Here is a 23,104-nt window from a genome sequence, read left to right on the forward strand (position 1 = left end):
ATTGGTATATGTTATTTCCGCTGTTGGTTGTGTTACCACTAGCTGTAGTTATTTCTTACAATTAGTTATTATTTATTAATTAAAAAAAAAAAGGGTCATGTCGTTTCAGTTTGGTATCAGAGCCCTTACTGTTCTAGGTTTGAGTTCACTATGTTTCTGTTGTGATGTTTGGGATTGCATGTCTTGATTGATTATGTGAGTTAGTCAATTGTGTGTGGCATGGAGTCCTAGAACATCCTCTCCGAGCCTACATTGTGATTCCACGGTGAGTTTATGATTTTGTGTTATGTTAATTGTGTGCTTAGCCTTCTGTTCATGGTAGTGCAGATGGTTAGAGAGGATGCTGTTGCTGGTCGTGTTCGTGGTCGTGGACGCGAACATGGTCGTGGACGCGGACGTGGTCGTGGTAGGGGGAGAGCCCCAGTGGTTAGTGAGACCGAGGACCAGAGTATGACAACAGAGGGTGTTGGCGAGTCGCAGGGTGTCCAGGCGAATTTCGTGAGTGTGGCTGGAGGGGGCGGTGTTGATGCTCCAGTAGTCGGTGATGTTAAAGCCCCAGGTGCGGGTGTCCCAGTGGGTGGAGTCCCGGGTGTCGACCTTGCGGGTTTGTTGGCACAGTTGATAGAGCGGTTGCCGCCAGTGGCACCGGCTTAGGCTCAGGTAGTGCCACCAGTGGTGGCGGAGGAGCGGCAGCTAGTGGCTGCGGATGTGGGGGTCCATTCTCGTTATATCAGCATGCTGACAGAGATGGGCTGTATTCGTACCGCACGGTTTTCAGGAGGTACTGATCCTACCGCAAATCTTACCGCTGCGGAGGCGTGGAGGACGAGTGTGGAACGTAACTTCCATACTCTGAGAAGTCCTGAGGAGTTTTGGGTGGACATTGGGGTCAACCATTTGACTGGTGATGCTCAGTTGTGGTGGAGTTCTGTGGCAGCCAGAAGAGTGCAGAGGGAGATTTCTTGGGCTGACTTCGTCTTGGAGTTTAACCGCAAGTATTTCCCTAGAGAGGCACTGGATAGGTTGGAGATGCATTTCCTTCAGCTAGCTCAGGAAACTCGGTTAGTGCGGGAGCTTGACTTGGAGTTCCATCGACTTCTGAGGTATGGGGGTCGGGATATGGAGTCTGAGGAGGCTCAGATCAGGAGGTTTTTGAGAGCCCTACATGACGATTTGAGGGTTCACTGTAGAGGGCGGAGTTATGCTATGCGTGCAGAGCTGGTTGAGACTGCAGCAGGGATTGATGCGTGCACAGTCAGTGACCGCTAGCCCAGCAGTCCATCCTACCAAGGCTCAGCATCAGGGAGGTTCTAGTAGGGGCGGCAAGCCTGCGCAGGGAACTAAGAGGAGATGGGAGGCTACGTAGAGGCCAGGTGGTCCGAGTTGCTTCGGGTGTGGAGGGAAGGATCACAAGGTTGCCAGCTGTCCCAAGAGGAGTGCTCCGACGGCAGCAGATCGTGTGCTATCATTGCAGGGAGCCAGGGCACATCAGGCCCTATTGTCCCAAGTTGCAGCCGGTAGCAGTGGCAGCGTTGTAGCAGGTGCAGCCGGGAGGGCAGCAGGGTGCACAGATTGAGCAGGCGCCACGGGTTTACACGACTGTAGAGACTGGTGGAACCAGTGCCGGGGTGATCAGATATATAATTTCTGGTACGTAATCTTTACGAACTCTTAGTAAGTTCAGATTTGATGTTTTCCTGTGATAAAGTGTTAGGTTCTCAACACATGAGGTTTGTGTAGGGACCTTGTTGGTGGGCGGGTTTAAGTCCCATGTTATGTTTGATTCTGGAGCTTCTCATTGCTTCATTACTTCGGAGTGTGCAGAGAGCGCGGGATCCCGGGGATCATACAGGAGTTGTCAGAGTTGCGGGAGGCAAGTTCGTGAGGGTTATTGGACGAGCCAAAGTAATTGATGTTCAGATCGCAGGGGAGTCGTGGCCAGCGGATTTGCTTATCACTCCAGTGGAGTTGTATGATGTGATTCTCGAGATGGATTGGTTGCATCGACACGTGGTGTATTTGGATTGCTATCGGGGTAGAGTGGTGTTTGAGCGTCCTGGAGGGAAGTTGGGTTTTCAGCGTATTTGACCGACTTCAAGGAGTCTCGTGATCTCGGCCATCCAGGCTGGGAAGATGATCAAGAAGGGTCGTGAGGCTTATTTGGTTACTATATCTATGCCAGAGTCAGTGGGAAAGTCTACGGTTAGCGGTATTCAGGTTGTGGAGGAGTTTGAGGATGTGTTCCAGTCATTGCAGGGATTACCACCTTCTCGGTCTGTTCCTTTCACGATTGAACTGGAACAAGGGACGACACCGTTATCCAAGGCTCCTTACAGAATGGCTCCAGCAGAGATGGCAGAGCTGAAGAAGCAGCTAGAGGATTTGTTGAGCAAGGGATTCATCCGTCCTAGTGTATCACCGTGGGGTGCACCGGTGTTGTTTGTCAAGAAGAAGGATGGGAGTTTCCGGTTGTGTATTGATTACAGGGGTTTGAACCGGGTCACTGTGAAGAACAAATACCCTCCTCCGAGGATCGATGAGTTGTTGGATCAGTTGAGGGGTGCTACTTGGTTCTCCAAAGTAGATCTGGCGTCGGGTTATCATCAGATACCGATAGATGAGGCAGATGTGAGGAAGACTGCATTTAGGACGAGGTATGGGCATTATGAGTTTGTGGTGATGCCTTTCGGGTTGACTAACGCACCAGCAGCGTTTATGAGATTGATGAACAGTGTGTTTCAAGAGTTCCTGGATGTATCTGTCATCATTTTCATCGACGATATCCTGGTTTATTCTAAGAGTCCTGAGGAGCATGCAGTGCATTTGAGGGAAATTCTGGAGAAGCTGCGGGAGCAGAAGTTGTTTGCTAAGTTGAGCAAGTGCAGTTTTTGGCAGCATGAGATGGCTTTTCTGGGTCATATTGTGTCTGTAGATGGGGTTTCTGTAGATCCGGAGAAGATATAGGCTATCAGGGATTGGCCTAGACCGCAGAATGCCACAGAGATCAGGAGTTTTATGGGATTGGCAGGTTACTACAGGAGATTCGTGCAGGGGTTTGCGAGCAGAGCACGTCCTATGACTAAGTTGACAGGGAAGGATGTTCCTTTTATTTGGTCACCGGAGTGTGAGGAAGGCTTTGCAAGCCTGAAGGAGATGTTGATTACTGCGCCAGTGTTGGCTTTGCCTGAGCAGGGAGAACCATATGTGGTTTATACAGATGCATCTATAGTTGGTTTGGGATGTGTGTTGATGCAGCATGGGAAGGTGATTGCCTATGCTTCGCGGCAGTTGCGGAAGCATAAGGACAACTATCCTACTCACAACTTGGAGATGGGTGCTGTAGTTTTTGCCCTGAAGATTTGAAGATCTTATCTTTATGGTGCAAAGGTACAGGTGTTTACAGATCATAAGAGCTTGAAGTATATATTCACGCAGCCCGAGCTGAACTTGAGCCAGAGGCGGTGGATGGAGCTGGTGGCAGACTATGATTTGGAGATAGCCTATCATCCTGGTAAGGCTAACTTGGTTGCAGATGCTATGAGTCGGAAGAGGGTAGCTTCGGCTCAAGAGCAGGAGATGGAGTCTCTGGTAGGAGAGATCAGTGCGTTGAGTTTGTGTGCTGTGTCTCAGGAACCATTGGCTTTGGAGGCGGTTGATAGAGCAGATCTTCTGAGTAGAGTGCGATGGGCTCAGGAGAAGGATTAGGGGCTGGTGAATGCCTCAAAGGATGTGGATTTAGAGTATCAGGTCTCAGATAATGGTACTATCTTGGTGCACGGTCGGGTTTGTGTACCCAAGGATGAGGAGTTGAGGCAAGAGATCCTGAGAGAGGCTCTTAAGAGCAAGTTTTCTATTCATCGAGGAACGACTAAGATGTACCATGATCTCAAGAGGTACTATCATTGGGTCAGGATGAAGAAGGATGTAGCTAGTTGGGTCACGAGGTGCGACGTGTGTCAGCTAGTGAAAGCTGAGCATCAGGTTCCAGGAGGGTTACTGAAGAGTCTTCCCATTCCAGAGTGGAAGTGGGATATGATTACTATAGACTTCGTGGTAGGTTTGCTAGTGTCTAGGACGTTTGATGCTATTTGGGTCATTGTGGACGGGTTGACTAAGTCGGCACATTTTCTAACCATTAAGAAAACTGATGGAGCAGCGGTCTTGGCTAAGAAGTATGTGAAGGAGATAGTCAGGTTGCATGGGGTGCCAACGAGCATTGTGTCTGATAGGGATTCTAAGTTCACTTCGGTGTTCTGGAGAGCGTTTCAGGCAGAGATGGGCACTAAGGTGCATATGAGTACAGCTTATCATCCCCAGATAGATGGACAGTCTGAGAGGACGATCCAGACGTTGGAGGATTTGCTGAGGATGTGTGTGTTGGATTAGGGAGGCCATTGGGCAGATCACTTGAGCTTGGTAGAGTTTGCTTACAACAACAGTTATCAGGCAAGTATTAAGATGGCTCCTTATGAGGCTTTGTATGGGAGGCCGTGTCGTACACCGTTATGCTGGACTCAGGTGGGAGAGATGAGCATTTTACGGGGCAGATTTTGTTCAGGAGACCTCAGAGAAGATTTGGATTCTCAAGCTCAACATGAAGGAGGCTTAGGATCGACAGAGGAGTTATGCCGATAGGAGGAGGAGAGATCTTGAGTTTCAGGTAGGAGACAGAGTGTACCTCAAGATGGCCATGTTGTGGGGTCCGAACAAGTCATTGACTGAGACTAAGTTGAGTCCGAGGTATATGGGTCCGTTCAGAGTGATTGAGCGTGTTGGACCAGTGGCTTATAAACTGGAGTTACCTGAGGTTATGCGTGCATTCCATAAGGTTTTCCATGTTTCTATGTTGAGGAAGTGTCTCCGTGAGGATGATCCGTTGTTGGCTAAGATTCCTGAGGATCTTCAGCCTAACATGAATTTGGAGGCGAGACCAGTGAGGGTTCTCGAGAGGAGGATTAAGGAACTTCAGAAGAAGAAGATTCCTTTGATGAGAGCCCTTTGGGACTGTGATGGTGTTGAGGAGCAGACTTGGGAGCCTGAGGCGAGGATGAAGGCAAGGTTTAAGAAGTGGTATGAGAAGCAAGCCGCGACTTGAGCTTATCTAGCCTGGTCCCATCTATAATCCGTGGCTGGAGCGGGAATGGAGTATTCCAGCCCATCTCTCTTGTTTACTTGGTCACTTGGGATGGTTGGTTGTGCGACTAAGTAACAAGATGAGGTGGTGCTCGGGGTACAAAGTTTCCGTGAGGCGGGTTTTTTGAAGGAAAGTTTTCTGAAATAGGAGTTTCCAAAAGTGGAAAGTGCTAAAGATGGAAAGTTTTATGTGAGTTTAAATTTGCACATTTTAGCGGAGAGAGCCTTAGAGGGGCTTGTGTGGCCTTAGTGGCGGACTTTTTAGTGATTGTGTGGCCTTAGTGGCGGTCTTTTGAGATGTTGTGTGGCCTTTGTGGCGGGCTGTTTAGCTAGAGTGCCTATTTAGGTGGTCCTTCGGGACAGATGGACTTGGTGACGGTCCTGTTTAGGACATTTGTTTGGCCTTGGTGGCGGTCCTGTTTAGGACATTTGTTTGGCCTTGGTGGCGGTCCTGTTTAGGACATTTGTTTGGCCTTTGTGGCGGCCCTTGTGGTAGTGAGATGATCCATGTGTGTTCATGAGGTATTCCAGTGAGGGGATATGTGGTTGGTAGGACATTGAGATGTCTTACGCGAGCCACGGGAAGGAAACCTGGATAGGGATAGGACTCAGACGTGTTCAGAATTGTTTGCTCGCGACTCTTGGGGAACTTCGGTTCTCCTAGTACTGCCATATTCTGAGACTTTGTGGCTTGGGAGTATGGTTTGTATATCGACTTCGGATGACGATCCGGGGGCGCGCTGAAGGGTGGTAACCCGAGAGACAAATATTGGATTTTTCCTTATATATTATGGCATGCGGGTTTAGGCCCGATGAGGAGCCAACATTATGGCATGGAGACTTAGGTCTGATGAGGAGCCAATAAAAACTCAAGGTTTAGGCCTATGAGTAAAGGAAAGTCCAATAGTCAAGAGCAAATAATGTCTGGAGCGTGAGTCTATCGCCTAGAGGTGACCTTTCGTAGTTCGGTCGGAGGAGTGCAGGCCGTGGAGACGGTTGCACGGGAGTCCTTGGCCGATGGTTGTTCGAGATTCGAGGACGAATCTAGTTTGGTGGGGAGAATTGTAACACCCGCGAACCGGAATCCCGGTTTAGGGATTGCATAGGTCGATGCAGGTTGTGCATCGGTCGATGCAGGGTTGAGTTTCTGCGTTTTGACTTAAGTTAAACGCTGCGTTTTGGGGTTAGGGAAAACCCTTAAGTCGAGGTTTTTGTCTCATTCGGCGAGTTTAGCCGTTTTTGAGAGAAAAGAAGAGAGAAAAAAGAGTTTTTGGTGTTCTTGAGTGTTCTTGGTGATTTCTGGAGATTGGAAGTTGTTCCTGTAGAGATCTGTAGCTGGGATCGTTGTAGGAGCTTCCTGGAGGTGTTTTCTTGTTGGTTTAAGGTTCAAATTCGTCTTGGCAAAGGTAAGTGCATGACCATGGCTTATCTAAGCTGGAGATTACACTGATCTGTTTGTTTCTGTGTTGTTAGGCTTGCTAGTATGTTATTTGAGGCATTAGGAAGCTTTCTTGTGGCTTGGGATCAATTCTTGTGGTTGCAGGAACGAAGATCCGGCGAGAAGCTTCGGGGAAAAACAATGCTCGGCATGAGCATCGGTCGATGCACTATGTCCGTCGGTCGATGCTAGTGCGAGAACGGCGCGGATTGACGTAGGAGCATCGGTCGATGCTAGGTGGAGGCGTCGGTCGATTCGATTAGGGTTTCCGCGTGATGTCGAGCATGTGTCGATCGATGCAAGTGGAAGCATTGGTCGATGAAAGTGAACCTGGTGTCGACCGATGCATACCTTGTGTCGGTCGATGCTGGTCCCTAATGGTGTCGGTAGATGCAATCTTTGTGTCGGTCGATGCAGAGCATGGTTTGTTTGTTGATTGTTGTTTGATGGTTAGAGTATCTCTATTGCTTGTGTGTATAGCCCAGTAGATGGGAGGATTGCCTTACTGAGTGTTTATAAAATACTCATGCATTGCAATTTGTGTTTGCGGTGCAGGTAAAGGCAAAGTGTGATCGTGGAATCAAGGCAATGAAGAGGAGGATGTTCTAGTGGTTCGCTTGGTTGTCTGGTTTCTGTTAGGTGGCTAGAGTTGAGTCCTAGAATGTTGTTTAGGATTGCTGATTCTCTGGTTTATGCTGTTTGGATCATTAGGTTATGATTTGGAATTAATGTTGGTTATTGGTTATTATTTATTGGATATTGGTATCTGTTATTTCCGTTGTTGGTTGTGTTTGTGGTTAGGTGGCTAGTGGGTATGGGACCACTAGCTGTAGTTATTTATTATTTATTAATTAAAAAAAAATAAAAAAACGGGTCAGCTAGTTTCATTTGTAAAGTATTTAAAAGGTTTTACAAGTTATTTCGAAGGATTTAATAAGGTTTACAACTGTTTTCAAAGAGTTTTAAAAGGGGTTAAATGGATTTACCAAAGGTTTTAAAAGGGGTAATGCCATTGTAAGTTACCTGAGTATGAGTAGCAGTAAAATCATAATCGGTGCCAGTATGTTGACTTGAAGAAGCAACAGGAGAACAATAAAAACGAGGAACACTCTCGACATATGGATTTGGTATTGGTTGACCCTGAAAGTACAAATCAATGAATTTTTAAAAGATTTGTAAAGTATTTAAAAGGTTTTACAAGTTATTTCAAAGGATTTAATAAGGTTTACAACTGTTTTCAAATACTTTTAAAAGGGGTTGAAATGGCAATTTATGCCATTGTAAGTTACTTGAGTATGAGTACCAGTAGAAACATCAAAAGCATTCCCAATAAACAGATTTGAGCTAGTTTGATCCTAAAAGGATTTGTAAAGTATCTAAAACGTTTTACAAGTGTTTTCAAAGGATTTTATAAGGTTTTGTAAGCAAGAAATAATTAAATATTCTAAAGTAGAAAGTTACCTGAGTAACAGCAGTAACACTCTCAATAAAAGGAATAGAGCTAGGTTGGCCCTGATAAAGAAACATTTCTCAAAGCAGTTACTTTTTTTAAAACAATATTAGAAAAAATAGGAGAATGAGTTTACTAAAAATACTTGCTCATCAGTCACACAAAAATCCTTAACAGTAACACATAGATGAAGAACTCCTCCACTTTGTGCATATTTGAGTTTAAAAGCTTCAAGCTGCCTATCATTACTAATAAAGATAGGAATACTACCTATGGTAGAAGAAATAACAGGCAATGTATAACTAAGCTTTAAACATTGTGCCTGAATATCAATGTCAAAATCTTCTAATAGGATCTTTACCAACTCACTAAATCTAGTATTCTCATCAATGTTAATCAAAGAAGCTCCCCTTTCATTATCCATCTCAAATTCCCAATGAATGTTGTTGTTCAACTTCCACAATCCACATACTGAATACAATTCAATCATTTGTACAGCCAAACAAGTCCTGAAAAAACAAACCAATATCACGAATTACAAAACTACATTAAAAGAAGAGAGATCTCAACAGCTATATCAAAGAACGACAGTAGATATCCAAAGATCTAATAAAGGACTTTATAATCACGAACAGATCTAAAGAACAAGTGCTTAAGACCTAAAAATATTCTGACATCAAATTTGAAATCGAAACAACAATCTAATAGCTAACACAAAATTGAAATTGAAATCAAATTTAAAATTCAGAAACAAGCTTACACGATGGGAGAAGAAGAGACGACGAAGTAAAAAAAGAGATTTAAGATTGTCGATCTGAATGTGTCAGATCTGAATCGACGACGACGGAGATTGTTGTTTAAATCGGAGATGGTGAGACGACGGAGAAATCAGAGATGGTTAAATCGGAGATGGTGAAGAGACGACGGAGAAATCAACGACGGAGAAGTAGAATAAGATTGTCGGTAATAGGTATAAAGAAGGGCAAAATTATATTTACGAAATAAAGGAAGGGTATAATTAAAAATGGCCACCAGAAAGGTCATTTTTAAAAAAAGGTACCAAATAAGGGGCATTAGTAAGAAATTCTCTAAATCATAATAATAATTTGGTTCTTTGTAAAGCAAGTACAGTAAAACCTCTATATATTAATAAATACTATAAATTAATAAATTTTGTTTGTCCCAAGTTAGACCAGTGATAAAAATAACAAAATTCCATAAGATAATAGGATAATATTTTTTAAAAATTTCTATAAAAAATATAGTCTCAATAATATCATAAATTAGTAATTAAACACATATATATATATGATATTATAATGTATACTTTAAAATTTTGAATAGAGCTCATATCTATATAACAATTATTATGTTGTATTTTCAAATAAAAATATAAAATAGTCTATAACATGTCATAAAAATAGCTAAATTTTTTTAAAGTTTTGAATTTTTAGATATGGATCATGTTCATTTTGATAGTCTTAAGGGTATTAAAATATGATAATTGATATTATTATTAGTAAATTTGAATTTATGTATGTCATGTGTATAATTGAATTTCTCAATAGCATTTATAGTTTATTGTCAATTCCAAAACCATAAACTTCATAACATGCGAAAATCTAATCTTATTTTCCTAAAAAATTCCAATCATAATTTTAAAGATTTTTTTTTCCTTCTAATTTCATTGATATCAAATCAAAATTACAAAGTCATACAGAAACTTTGAAAACAAATTATTACATAAACAGATGTATTTGCCATATAGTGAGAAAGATACACAAAAAGAAGCGAATTTCCTCCTTTATTTTTGATCTCGCTCTGATGCTAATAGTGTGCGTGGATAGCTTTTCTTGGCTTGATCTCCAAATTACACACAGCATGATTAAAACTATTGCTTCCATCACAAGTTCTGAAACTATTACTATCTGATACCAAGACTTCCGTAACCGAGTCTTTCGATGGGCATTTGACTTAGACTTCATTTTCTTTGACATCACCATTTGATATCGTTTCCGTTTACTGACTATGGTTTCCTCCTTCATTCTAAGATGCCCTCTCTTCCATAATTGTGGTATGTGATACTTTTTCTTGATTGGATATAGAAGTACACAACCCCCTTTCTCCATCCTGCTAGATGATTTTGTTTCTCCGGTGGTCCAGAATCTAGGCATCAGTCCTGTGGATCCAAAACCCAAAGCATCCGCAAAATAACTTGGACTAGATGTGTGAACTCCCATCTCCAACAAGTCATACCTCTGGTTGGAAACAAGTTTGTTATCCCACTCCACTGTATACGACCTTTGAAAGAATAATGCCAATCCAAGTTTACCCCGATCGTAACTAAGAAAGCATTTCAAACGTCGATCTACTTCACAACTGTGGGTCTTGGTGACAGTAACGATACGCATTGCACGTAACCTCATGATTGTGATTTTATCCTATTGTGGGCCAGGTGATACACATGTGCAACAAGTGCATTTGCACTGGGACAATTCTAAATTTACATGTATTTTAAGGCCCAAAAAAATTTTTTAAAAAAATTTATATGTAATTTAGACCTATATTTCAAAATTTGCACTGGGACTATAACAATTCTTGAGATTTTTACACCGACACTAGGCGTAAGATGTAGAGTGCATCCAAGGCGGTTTAGGGAATCGAACTGGATCTAATAGAGATAATTTCCACCAACCGCCAGAGACTTCACTCAACGGACTAACATCGGCATATCTGATCCAATGAAAATGAAAATCAGATTCCAGACAAACGCTCTTCAGGACGAAGAGAAAACGGATGCGAGGATCGCATGAATAGGCATCTCTCCACATAGAAAGGATACGTAGAAGAAAAGATGGTGCCAGTATCGAAGCCATGACTTGAGTTGGGATCGCCGGAATCAAAGCTTGTATCACCACCAATCTTAAGAGGCAAAGATCGTGATTTTGATTTTCCTGATTTGCCATAGCAATATAATTTTAAAGAATCTAAATAGTTAAAATATATTTATAAATTAATAATTGTTAATTTTACTATCTTAAAGCTTGGTTCTCAAAGTTAGTAAATCACTAGATCGTGACACGTGTGAGTTTTAACGACCAGAGATTAAAGTTAAAAACTCACCAGATCGTGACACGTGTCAGTTTTATCGATTAAATATTCAAGCTAGTAACTCATCAGATCATGTAACACATGTCAGCTTTAACGATCAGAAATCACATATCAAAGTTAGTAACTCATCATATCGTGACACATGTCAATTTTAACGATCAGAAATCACAGCTTTCAAGTTTGGTAGAACGATGCATAAGATAACTGTAATCTTATTATATTTACAAAACTTTGTTAATCCTAAAAGGAAAGGAACACCCCTTTATATAAGGAAATAGATGATGACATATTTATCACCAAAAAAAATAATTTCGACTAGCTTTGTTTCTCTGGTCGTTAAAAATCACCAGATCGTGACACTTGACAGTTTTATCGATTAAATATTCAAGTGAGTAACTCATCAGATTGTGACACATATCAGTTTTAACGATCAGAAATCACATATCAAAGTTAATAACTCATCAGATCGTAACACGTGTCAATTTTAACGATCAGAAATCACCACTTTCAAGCTTGGTAAAACGATGCATTATATTAAAAAAACTTTGTTAATCCTAAAAGGAAAAGGAACATCCGTCTATATAAGCAAATAGATGATGACATATTTTTCATCAAACAAAATAATTTCGACTAGCTTTGTTTTTCTTGGTAAAATTTTATTCTTTGTTTTTTATTAACCTTTTGTTTGACACATTATCGTTCTTGAACAAGTCTTGAAGGCAATTTGTTTGTTGTCTAATCGAAACAACTATATATAAAGATTCCTAGATATTATCACATATTTTCGTCGTCGTTTCTTTGAATTTTGTTTCGTTTCTAAATTTCAGAATGCATACTACGCAATCTTTGTCTTTGAAGTATTAACAAAGTTTCTTATGCATAATAACTAAGGTTTTTGAGACTAAAAAATTACTCACGGTGTTATTATTATTTCTATTAATTTGCAGGACAGGTAGCATAAAAAAAAAAGATGAATACACAAATGCAAGATATCAACAGAGATTATATAACACTAGATCAACTAAACATAAAACATTCTTATCGTCGAACGATCGTACGTCTTACAAGAAAGTTGGAAGCAAAATTTTTTTAAAAAAACAATGAGCTCATTGGAATAAATTTTCTCATAAAAAATGTAAATACTCACTTCTATATAACACATAGATCGTCTCATATTATTCATCTAACAAAATAATTTATTCAAAAATATTGCTTTCAACTTTGTTCTATTGGTCCAACTTTTTTACTGGGAAGACAAATTTTCCTTATTTTTTTAAACCAAAATATACTCCTACTTTCTACTTTTTCAGCTTGGAATAGATAAGATTAATATATTGACCCAAAAAAATGGAATATTAATATATGCATCTTCTTTTTCTAATACTGTATTTTAAATTTTATTATAGTAGTTTTAGATTGTTTTATTTAATTTATATTTTAATCTTTGAATTACTTGAGATTCATATATTACCGTGTTTATAATTTTCTATTATATCATTAATTATGTCAAATTAGTTTTCTTCTAAATTATCCAACCTTGATTGGTTGGATAAAAATCAAACAAAAGCCTACAATAAACATAGATAGATTGGAAACACGTAAATCGTTGTTGATAGATCCATAGGAGCTTGGAGACAAATGCTACATCATGATGTGTCAAAGAAACTTCCATGAAATACATTGGAAAATTTAACATTAGTTACTATCAAAAGATTTTGTGACGACGTAAATATGCCTTTAGTTTCATTGGTTGCTGGAGGAAGCCACTTTGAGATAGCTAAAAGACGTGAACACACACAGGAAGAGGACAGAGCATCTATGGTGGAGGAGGTTGGACACAAGGTTATCTCCCCAAAGGAGGAAGGCGGAGCGAAGGTTCTCTCCATGGTGCAAGAGGTTGGACGCAAGGTTCTCTCCATAAGGGATGAGTGCAGAACCGAGGTTCTCTCATAGTTAGTTATACACTATTGTGATGTCATTTATTTTTTATTCAAAAATTTTTGAGCCAACAATTTTAGTGATTAAAAAAACTATGCAAAAGTGAAAGTAAAGATACATATAATAGTTGGCTCAATTTATTCATATAGACATTTTCTAGGTAGTGATAAATAATATATTTGTAACATACAGTATACCTAGGTGTAAAAAAATACACTTTAAATAGTAACATACATAAAAGATTTGTATATGGATATAAATCATTGTATTATAGCCACAAAAAATTATAAATATTAAATAATGTACAATAAATTTTCATATATTTTTATTAAATTAAATTTTATTTAAAAAATATAAACCCACACAATGGGTAGGTCCTTATCTAGTCAAATATATATCTTAGTAAGAATTGAAAATACAAATAAAAATTAACAAAATATAATTCGCAAAAAAATTGAATCAACATTATTTAAGATATATTTGTTATCTCATAAGTACTAATTTTACCTCATGTATTAATCAATTTTAAATGAGTGAAATTGATAAAATAAAAACATATAAAAAGGTATAGAGACATTCTCATCAAATAACTGAAGATTAATTCCTATAAATTATAGTTTATTTCGAATTATCTTATGTTTTGACATATGCATTACAAAAATACATTTGTTGAAATTATAAAATCAAATATTAAAAAATTACTTATATTCTTAACTGATTTTTTTTAAATGATACATATTAATATTTTAAAAAAATTATTCTAAAATAAATTTTATCGTTAGACATTAGTTTAATAATCGCATTTAACTATCTATTTTATCGTAAAACCATAATTCACTTCTTCCTGGATTAGAGTTAAAATGTTAATAACAAAAATAATATGAGAATTATATAAGATTATATGTATATTGGTTAGTGTTTTAGATTTTAATAATAAAAATAAGCAGTAAAAAAATCAGTTAACATCCCCAAATTTTTGGAAATCCAAAAATATCCTAAATATTATTCTTCTATATGTCATAATTTCATAATTAATACTTTTGTCAATTTTCATCAATTAACAAAAAATTCAATCCTACAAACTCATTTTTTCTATTTTTTTTTTCAGGTCTCTCATATTACTACATGCATTAAAATCTTTAAAATAAAACATGTAAAACTATACCAATACACATCTTGTATTGAATTTTTTTTTAAAGTTCATTATTCTTTCAAGGTTTTGTGTACTTACTTACAATAAAAATTAGTAATATAACGATAAATATAATTTATATCCTACTAAAATTATGTTAGATAACTTATGCTATTCTTTTTAACTTTGTTATTTATTGTTTATTAATTAATGTACATGCTAAATAAATTAATCTTTTGCTTACAGATGTCAAATTTTATTGAGAACACACATATAGTATAATTAGCATACAATGAAAAACATTTTGATTTTGTTAGTTTTATTTTTTGATTTAGAAAAATTTTTTTTTTCAAATATAAACATGTAAAATTTTGTAAATATATAATAAGCATGCAATGAAAAATATATTGGTGTTGTTAAAATAGTAAAATAAAGATTTAACCTGTATTGAAGTATCATATTAATGATATTTTATTTTTTAGTATTATCAATTCAATCATGTAATATCATATAACCCGTCATTTAATATAACTCGTATGTGTTATTTTGAAAATTTAATATGTTTAAATATTCATAATTTTAAACTTTTTATTAAATTTAGATATATCAGTTATAAATTATAAAAATTTTAAAATTCTATAATTTACTATATACGATAAATTTACGATATAAGTATGTTGAACACACACTTTTTATATTAATTGAGTAATATATGTTCGTTTAAAAAAATTCAAATCACAATATATGTAGGATAAATATACAATTTTATCAACTTTATGTATTATATGATGATTCACTACATTTAAATTTTAAAATAAAATAAAAAATTATAGGAGAATATATTTTTTTTTAATATGGAATAAATCTTCTAAATATCTCTATTAATTATAGAATATTATATATATGGATATTTAAAATATTTTAATTCTGTTTGGTTATAAAGATAATAGAGATAATTAACTAAACTTGTAAAATTATAAATATTAATATATAAATATATAAATTAATAAAATGTCATGGTTCCAACATTATTAATTTATAGAGGTTTTACTGTATGTAATATAAAGAGATCTAGAAGATCACATGATTAATAACAATATATTATATATTTATTATTTATATATTTATATATTTGCAATCATTATAGTTTAAGAAATTCTTGTACTATATAATTTCACGTAACCTAAAGCTTATGATTATGAGAATCAGTCAATATACTATTTCTTAAACGTTAGATATTTCTTAAATATATAATCGTTATATATTTTTTTATCATGTTATTGAATTGTAGCTTCAGTTTTAGTGATAGGATGAAAAAAGGAGAATAGAGTAAAATCAACTTTATATATAGATTAAAATAGAACAACGATATAAACTGCAGAGACGATCATACGTTACGTACCACACATCAATGATCTTTGATGAACTACTACAATTTAGTAGTTATCATTATCCCAATACCCACGAGGGATCTCTAAACACTTGTCAGAACATTAGTAAAAGCCCTTCTCAGAACAATAGTAAAAGCCTTTCACTTGAAGAACACTTGCAGCAATGAGGCCTACAAATAGAAGTGTTGGGTACCACTTCTCCATTTGAGGTTTCGTCCAAGGAAATGTGCCCTGGTATGTGAAATGAGAAGTCTCCAACAACACATGAGACATGCAAAATGATCCCACACGGATTACATGTATAGAACCATTCTTTTGGATCTACTTTTGTTTCACATACCTCACACCAAAATTGACCATCTTCCTTATTTTCACCGTAAGACAAGTAGAGAGGATGATCGTCGTACCTTTGACTCATTACCTTTCTAGGCAAAGTAGCACACCGGAAGTCCAATCGAAACTCACACTCATCACAACACAACATACTCATGGCGGTATTTCCATCACATGCAGAGCATCTCGTATCCCCCATAAAACTAAAGACTTCGTAGTATAAAGGATGTGGATGGCTTTCATGAAGAAATGGTTCAAATATTGAACTGCAACGTACATCTAGAGTAGCATAACCAGACTTAAGGTCATACTTGAAACCGGTGAAAAGCTGGGAACAAGCAGAACAACGTTTTCTATATGTATCTGTCTGTACTGTGAACGGTATGTTGTTGGAGACATGCCTTATCTGTCTGGGAAGACTAGCACATGTTTCATATAGAATAAAGTCGCATCGCTCACAACCATAAAACGAATCGTCATTGATTTGGGAGACACAAGCGTGACAAAGTTTGCTTTCGTGGGTACTCTTACCATCATTGTTGAGTCTTAAATTATGGCCATGGCTGAAATGCTTTATATGATTCTCATCTTCACACTTCGAATGGCGCGAGTTCCTCTTCTTCTGGTGTTCCTTCTAGTTCTACTTTTTCCTACACATCATTTTTCGTTGCACATCTTGCATGAACAGCATAGCTAGGACACTTTGAGCAAGAATAAGACCCATAAAACCCATCTACTTTTTTGCGACAAACTCCACATGTCCAATTCCCGTGTCCAAGATGACGAGTGTAAGAGATGCCATGATTGTGACGATTTATATTTATCACAAGCCCGATGAATCATGAAATTGCATTGAAGACAAAAATAAGGACTTCGATCACCTGCCGTCCCACAAGCATTGCAAGTAAAATTGACAAGTCTTGGAACAAGGTGGAGTTTATGTTCATGTGTCGTTGGGCTCACAATGGAAACTGGCGGTGGGTTTGCCATACAATACTGCTTGCATATGCTGACATTACAAACATCGCAGTGGTAAACTTGATCACAGTTGTAAGATCTCTTTTCAAACTTCTTCCCACAAAGAAGGCAATCCTCATCAGCATACCCTCGTGCTCCGTATTTGAACTACTTGAGGGGATGTGTGGGATGAGAAGTGTGGTACACGTCTGGAATGAGCTCGACACATTCCCAATGGAAGAGTATATTGCACAAGCGGCATTCATAAAGTTGTTGTTCATTGATGTTGAAATTCGTGTTGCACACTTTGCAATTGCGCTCTCCCTCTAACAAGAATGTCTTTACGTTCTTGGAGAGTAGAAGTGTATGTTGATGTACTTTGGAATTGTCAATAGTAGTAGGTAGCAGTGAAGATGAGGATGAGGATGAGGATGAAGTTGAGGATGGAGATCTTCTTGCACAAACCAAATGCACGTTGAAGTCGCATATTGAACAATGATAACCAACTTTCAATCCACATGTACACAAACTACAACAAAACCATCCACATTTGAGGTTGAGCTTGAGAGGATGTTTTGGATGGGAAGGGTGTTTGATCTCTGGTACTGACTCGACGCACTCCTTGTGGAAATGAGTATTACAACCTAACTCATTGCAAACATAGCCACCATAAAAGTAACCATAAACACCACATCCTTTACAACTATCCATACATAACCGATCAAAGTGGAGCAAAGGATGCTTGTGAACTGGTAACTCTACTTTTTTTGAGAATATTGATAGCCAGGAAAGTTGTTTTTCATTCATTCAACCTCTCAAGAGTATTTATACATAAGAGTAGAAGCCCTAAAGAATATTCTAGACTTGGCTTACAAGATACAATATCACAAGATAATAGGAAAACTAACATATATCTAAATATTCACATAAGATTCCCTAATACTCCCCCTCAAGTTGGCGCATGAAGATCCTGAATGCCCAACTTGCCCAGAAGATAAGAAAATTTTGGAGAACCAAGCTACTTTGTGAGAAAATCAGCAAGTTGGTTGGACGTATGAATCTTGAAAGCAGTAATGAGACCAGCTTTAATTGCATCGCGTACAAAATGACAGTCAGCTTCGATATGTTTGGTATGCTCATGAAAGACTGGATTTGCTGCAATATGGAGAGCAGCTTGATTGTCACAGTACAAGGGTATGGGAACAGTTTGAGAGATCCCAAAACAAGAGAGAAGCTCATGTTCCCATTTTATTTCACAAGTCGTATACCGCATTGCGCGATATTCAGCCTCGGCGGAAGACATGGAGACCGTCTTTTGCTTCTTTGTTTTCCATGCTATCGGAGGACCACCAAGAAGGGTAACATACCCGGATAAAGATCTGCGTGTAAGCGGACAAGATTGATAGTCAGAGTCACTATAAGCGGAGAGGCGGAGATCACTCCGAGCAGTAAGCAAAATTCCTTGACCAGGACAACCCTTGAGATACCGGACCACCTAAGTGCCGCCTCCCAATGCTTAAGTAGTGGTTTCTTGAGAAATTGGGCAAGAACGTGAATAACATAAGAAAGATCAGGTCGAGTGACCGTCAGATATACTAATCTGCTGACAAGACGACGATACCGACCAGGGTCCGCATAAGGACCATCTTCGTCAACGAGTAACTTGTGATTTTCTTCCATAGGAGTGGCAACCGGTTGACAAGCCAATAAACCACATTCATCAATAATATTCAACATATACTTTCGTTGACATAAGTATATTCCCTCTGGTGATCGTGCGACCTCAATGCCAAGTAAGTATTTCAAAGGACCCAAATCCTTCATCTTAAAACATTCACTTAAATATTCCTTAAACTGAGAAATGGCACGCGGATCATTCCCACCAATCAACAAATCATCAACATACACAAGAACATATAAGCGCATAGCCCCACGAGTTAGGTAAAAAAGAGAGTAATCTGAGTATGTCTGAACAAAACCATAGCCGAGCAATGCCGTCGTGAGCTTCGCAAACCAACAACGTGGAGCTTGTCGCAAACCATACAAAGGTTTGCGAAGACGTAAAACTTGATTGGAACCAGAAGAATGAAAACCCGGTGGTAGAGTCATGTAAACTTCTTCTTCTAAGTCACCGTGAAGAAATGCATTATGGACATCCATTTGATGCACTTCCCATTGCTTTACTGCGGCCACCCTGAGAAACATACGAACTGTGGTCATCTTAGCTACAGGAGCAAAAGTTTCTTCAAAATCTTTTCCTGAAATTTGTCGATCTCCTCGAATAACCAAATGAGCCTTATAACGTTCAATAGTACCATCAGAATTATGTTTAATCGTGTATACCCAACGACAACCGAGAGCCTTCTTCCCCGGAGGAAGTTCCGTGATATACCATGTATCATTATCTTCAATAGCCCCAATCTCGAGACTCATTGCATCACACCAAACTTTCAACTGGACAGCCTCTGCATATGTTTTTGGTGCCACGGCCGCGGTAACAGCTGCAAGAAATGCCCTGTGCTTTTCCGAAAAACATTCACATGTGACATAGTTGGATATTGGAGAAGGAACCGTACCTGGAGTAGAAGACATAGTGGTGGGAAGGTGCGAGGGGTCTGTGGTGCATCGAGTCGTATAAAGAACATAATCATTTAATTTCTTCGGGACATATTTGTGACGTTTGCCAGCTCCTAACTCTTCAGGCACAACCTCTGTACGTTCTATCGCAACTTCAGCATTTTCAGTCGACACAGTAGGAGCGGTCGGTCTATTCTTCTGATCGACCGGTCCATCAACCTCTGGTTTAGTAGGTGGACAAGCTGGATCAACTGATGTTGGTAAGGGATTAGTCGATCCCGACGAATCCGGTACCAAGTGTTCTTGTGGAGGAGCAGTCGAGCTAGAAAGAAGAGTGGTCGATCCCGACAGGTCGGGTACAGGACGATCCACGTTGGCTGGTTCTATGTGTTCAGAATGGGCATCCTGCAAACTCCCCCTGTCGTTGACAGCCCGAACGTTCAAGAACTCATCCTCATCATATATGCCATGTAGGGGCATGTCCATCCCTTGAGACGACAAGGAGGCATCCAATTTTGCAAAGGGGAACTCCCCCTCATAAAACACAACATCACGGGACACAAACTGTTCATTGGTTTCCAGGTCATATACTCGCCATCCTTTTTGGCCATATGGATATCCCAGAAAAATACACTTTTGACTGCGTATCCCAAACTTATCCTTTTCACGAGATTTCTTATGCGTGTAACACAAGCATCCGAACACTCTCAATCTATCAAAAGGAGGAGCTGAACCATACAAGAGCTCATAAGGTGTCTTACCATTCAATATAGGTGTGGGCGTCCTATTAATTAGGTGAGCGGCAGTGAGGACACATTCTCCCCAAAAACGAACCGGCAAGTTAGCTTGAAACATGAGGGAGCGAGCAACATTCAAGATATGGCGATGTTTTCTCTCGACGTGGCTGTTTTGCTGAGGTGTATACACACATGAAGTCTGATGTAAAATACCTTGTTGGTCAAAAAATGATTTCAAGCACATGAATTCAGAGCCATTATCACTCCGCACAATCTTAACCTTTTTGTCAAATTGTCGTTCCACCATAGCACAAAACTTTTTAAGAGAGTCAGCCACTTCTCTTTTCTCTTTCAAGAGATATATCCATACTGCTCGAGAAAAATCATCTACAATTGTAAGAGAATAAGCGGCTCCGGAAGAAGAGACTGTACGATAAGCTCCTCAAACATCACAATTAATTAAGGCAAACGACTCAATAGCTTTATTAGAACTTTCATGAAAACAATCACGGTTTGTTTAGCCCGAAAATAAGTGTCACAAACAACCTCTGTCTCAACTGATTTCCCAATGTCAACATGACTAGATAAATAAGATAAAACCCTAGTAGAAGGATGACCTAAACGACGATGCCATAAGTCTCGTGTTCCCATACTTGCTGCAGCCTGAGCTTGAGCACCCATGACACCATGAAGCACATAGACCCCTCCACACTCTTCACCGCCAATCAGCGTCTTCGAAGTACGGTCCTGAAAAATACATGAATTTTCAGTAAAAGTGACAGATCCCTTTGTTGCTTTAAGCAATTTAGAAACAGAAATCAAAGAGCAATTTAATTCGGGAGAATATAGAACTCCACGGAGCCACAATTCGCCTCCCAAACAAAGATCCCCTTGTTTGATAGCAATGTTTGTATCTCCATCAGGCAAACCAATTGAACATGGAAAAATATCGACAATATTGGTCAAAAGATCAAGCTTCCAAGTCATGTGATGGGAAGCTCCCGTGTCAATAATAAATTCAACATTATCTCTCTTACCAGTAAGTTATTCAACGGAATCAGTCTTCTTAGTATTAAGAAACTGTTTCATTGCAGCCCATTGTTCATCTGTCAGATGGGGTATGGAGTTGCGGTCGAACTCTTCTTGTTTCGTACCAGTGTGGGCTGCTTGTGAAACATGAACACGGCCGACAGGTGCATTGCCACGTCCACGGCCAACAACATTCCCGATCATTCCACCACCACAACCAGTTCTTCCACCACCACGAGTACCACCTCTGCCTCTAAAGGTTCGACCCCTCTCTCCCCATCATTCTGGAAACCCTTTGAGCTGAAAACAATCTTTCGCAGCATGCCCATACTTCCCACAGTGTGTGCACGTGACATCTCTTTCTCGATCATAACTTGAGAAAGAGCGAGGTTGAAATCCTGTAGATGCAGCAAAGCCAACTGCATCGCTTCGGTCATCTCTGTTTCGCACAATGCTCTGTTGTCGTTCTTCTCGTACAATCCGTTGATAGACCTGAGACAATTTAGGTAGTGGCTCCATGCTGGTAATGGTAGAGCGCACTGTTCCAAATCGTACCGAGTCAAGACCATTGAGAAACGTATTAGTGCATTCCTCATCCCGATCGTCTTCTAACTGTTTTGCCATATCTCCACATGAACATGTGCGTATAGGCTTGTATACGGCAAGCTCATCCCACATCTTCTTGATTCTCTCGAAATACACCATAACAGAGTCGCCTTGTTGTCTACAATTCGCGATCTCTACCCGTAATTCACTGATCCTCGGTCCATTCCCAGCCGAGAACTGCAATTTTAAATCATCCCAGAAGAGTTTTGCTTCATCCACCATCGAGATTGAAGTCTTAAGCGTCGGTTCGATGGTGTTCATAATCCATGCTACAAGCTTATAATTCACAACTTCCCACTGTTCAATCTCCTTAACAGTCTGAGGTTTTTCTAGGGTTCCATCAATAAACCCAAGCTTTCGTTTTGTCCGCAAGGCATTCCGCACATGTCTGGACCAGTCTTCATAATTCTCTCCCTTTAGTTGCACCGTGGTAATAAGGTTTCCCGGCCCATCGGAAGCATGAAGGTATAGTGGTGAGAGAGATGCATCATCCGTAGCTCCCACCGTCGAGGTAATTATCTTTCCTTCTTCCATCGTTGTCTTCTTCTTCTTCTTTTTTTGCTCTGTTTTTTTTTTTAGTTTCCTGCTCTGATACCATGTTAAATTTAGGCTTTACTGTGGGCTTCCAACTCAAAACCAATTGATAATAAGTGGAGAGGCCCTAACCCTTTATATATTACTCAAGTCCCTTCTCATCTATCAGATGTGGGATCTTTTCTCCACACGCCCCTTCGCGATGATGGCTCTTCTAGCCATTAATCTCGACAGAATCCATCACGCCCCCTCGAGATAATATTTTTTTTTTATTATTTTTAGATATCTCAATGGAATTGGGCCTTCCTTTGGGCCATCAATTAATGGGGTGATCAGGCATCTATCCGGACTGGACTAATTAACAGGCCAGCGTGTGTAGGCTCTGATACCATGAGAATATTGATAGCCAGGAAAGTTGTTATTCATTCATTCAACCTCTCAAGAGTATTTATACATAAGAGTAGAAACCCTAAAGAATATTCTAGACTGGGCTTACAAGATACAATATCACAAGATAATAGGAAAACTAACATATATCTAAATATTCACATAAGATTCCCTAATATTTTTCCATGGCGAATTGAGTTCCAAAGCAGACAAATCAAAGCTCTCTTCTCTTCTCTTGTGATATCGCAGTTGTCAAGAAAATGAGTTTTTTTCTTTAGTTTGTTAAATGGGAACAAGGTTAATGATAAAAATTTATCTCTTAATCAAAATATATATATATATATGCTATGA

General features: G+C 39.0%; 1 pseudogene; it reads right to left on the reverse strand.

The window, feature by feature from the left end:
* Positions 1 to 15,711: 15,711 nt before the first annotated feature.
* Positions 15,712 to 17,690, reverse strand: LOC109132495 (uncharacterized; annotated as a pseudogene).
* Positions 17,691 to 23,104: the final 5,414 nt, after the last annotated feature.

Source organism: Camelina sativa, chromosome 4 (genome assembly GCF_030686135.1).
Source record: "Camelina sativa cultivar CO46 ecotype springtype chromosome 4, ASM3068613v1".
Taxonomy (NCBI): domain Eukaryota; kingdom Viridiplantae; phylum Streptophyta; class Magnoliopsida; order Brassicales; family Brassicaceae; genus Camelina; species Camelina sativa.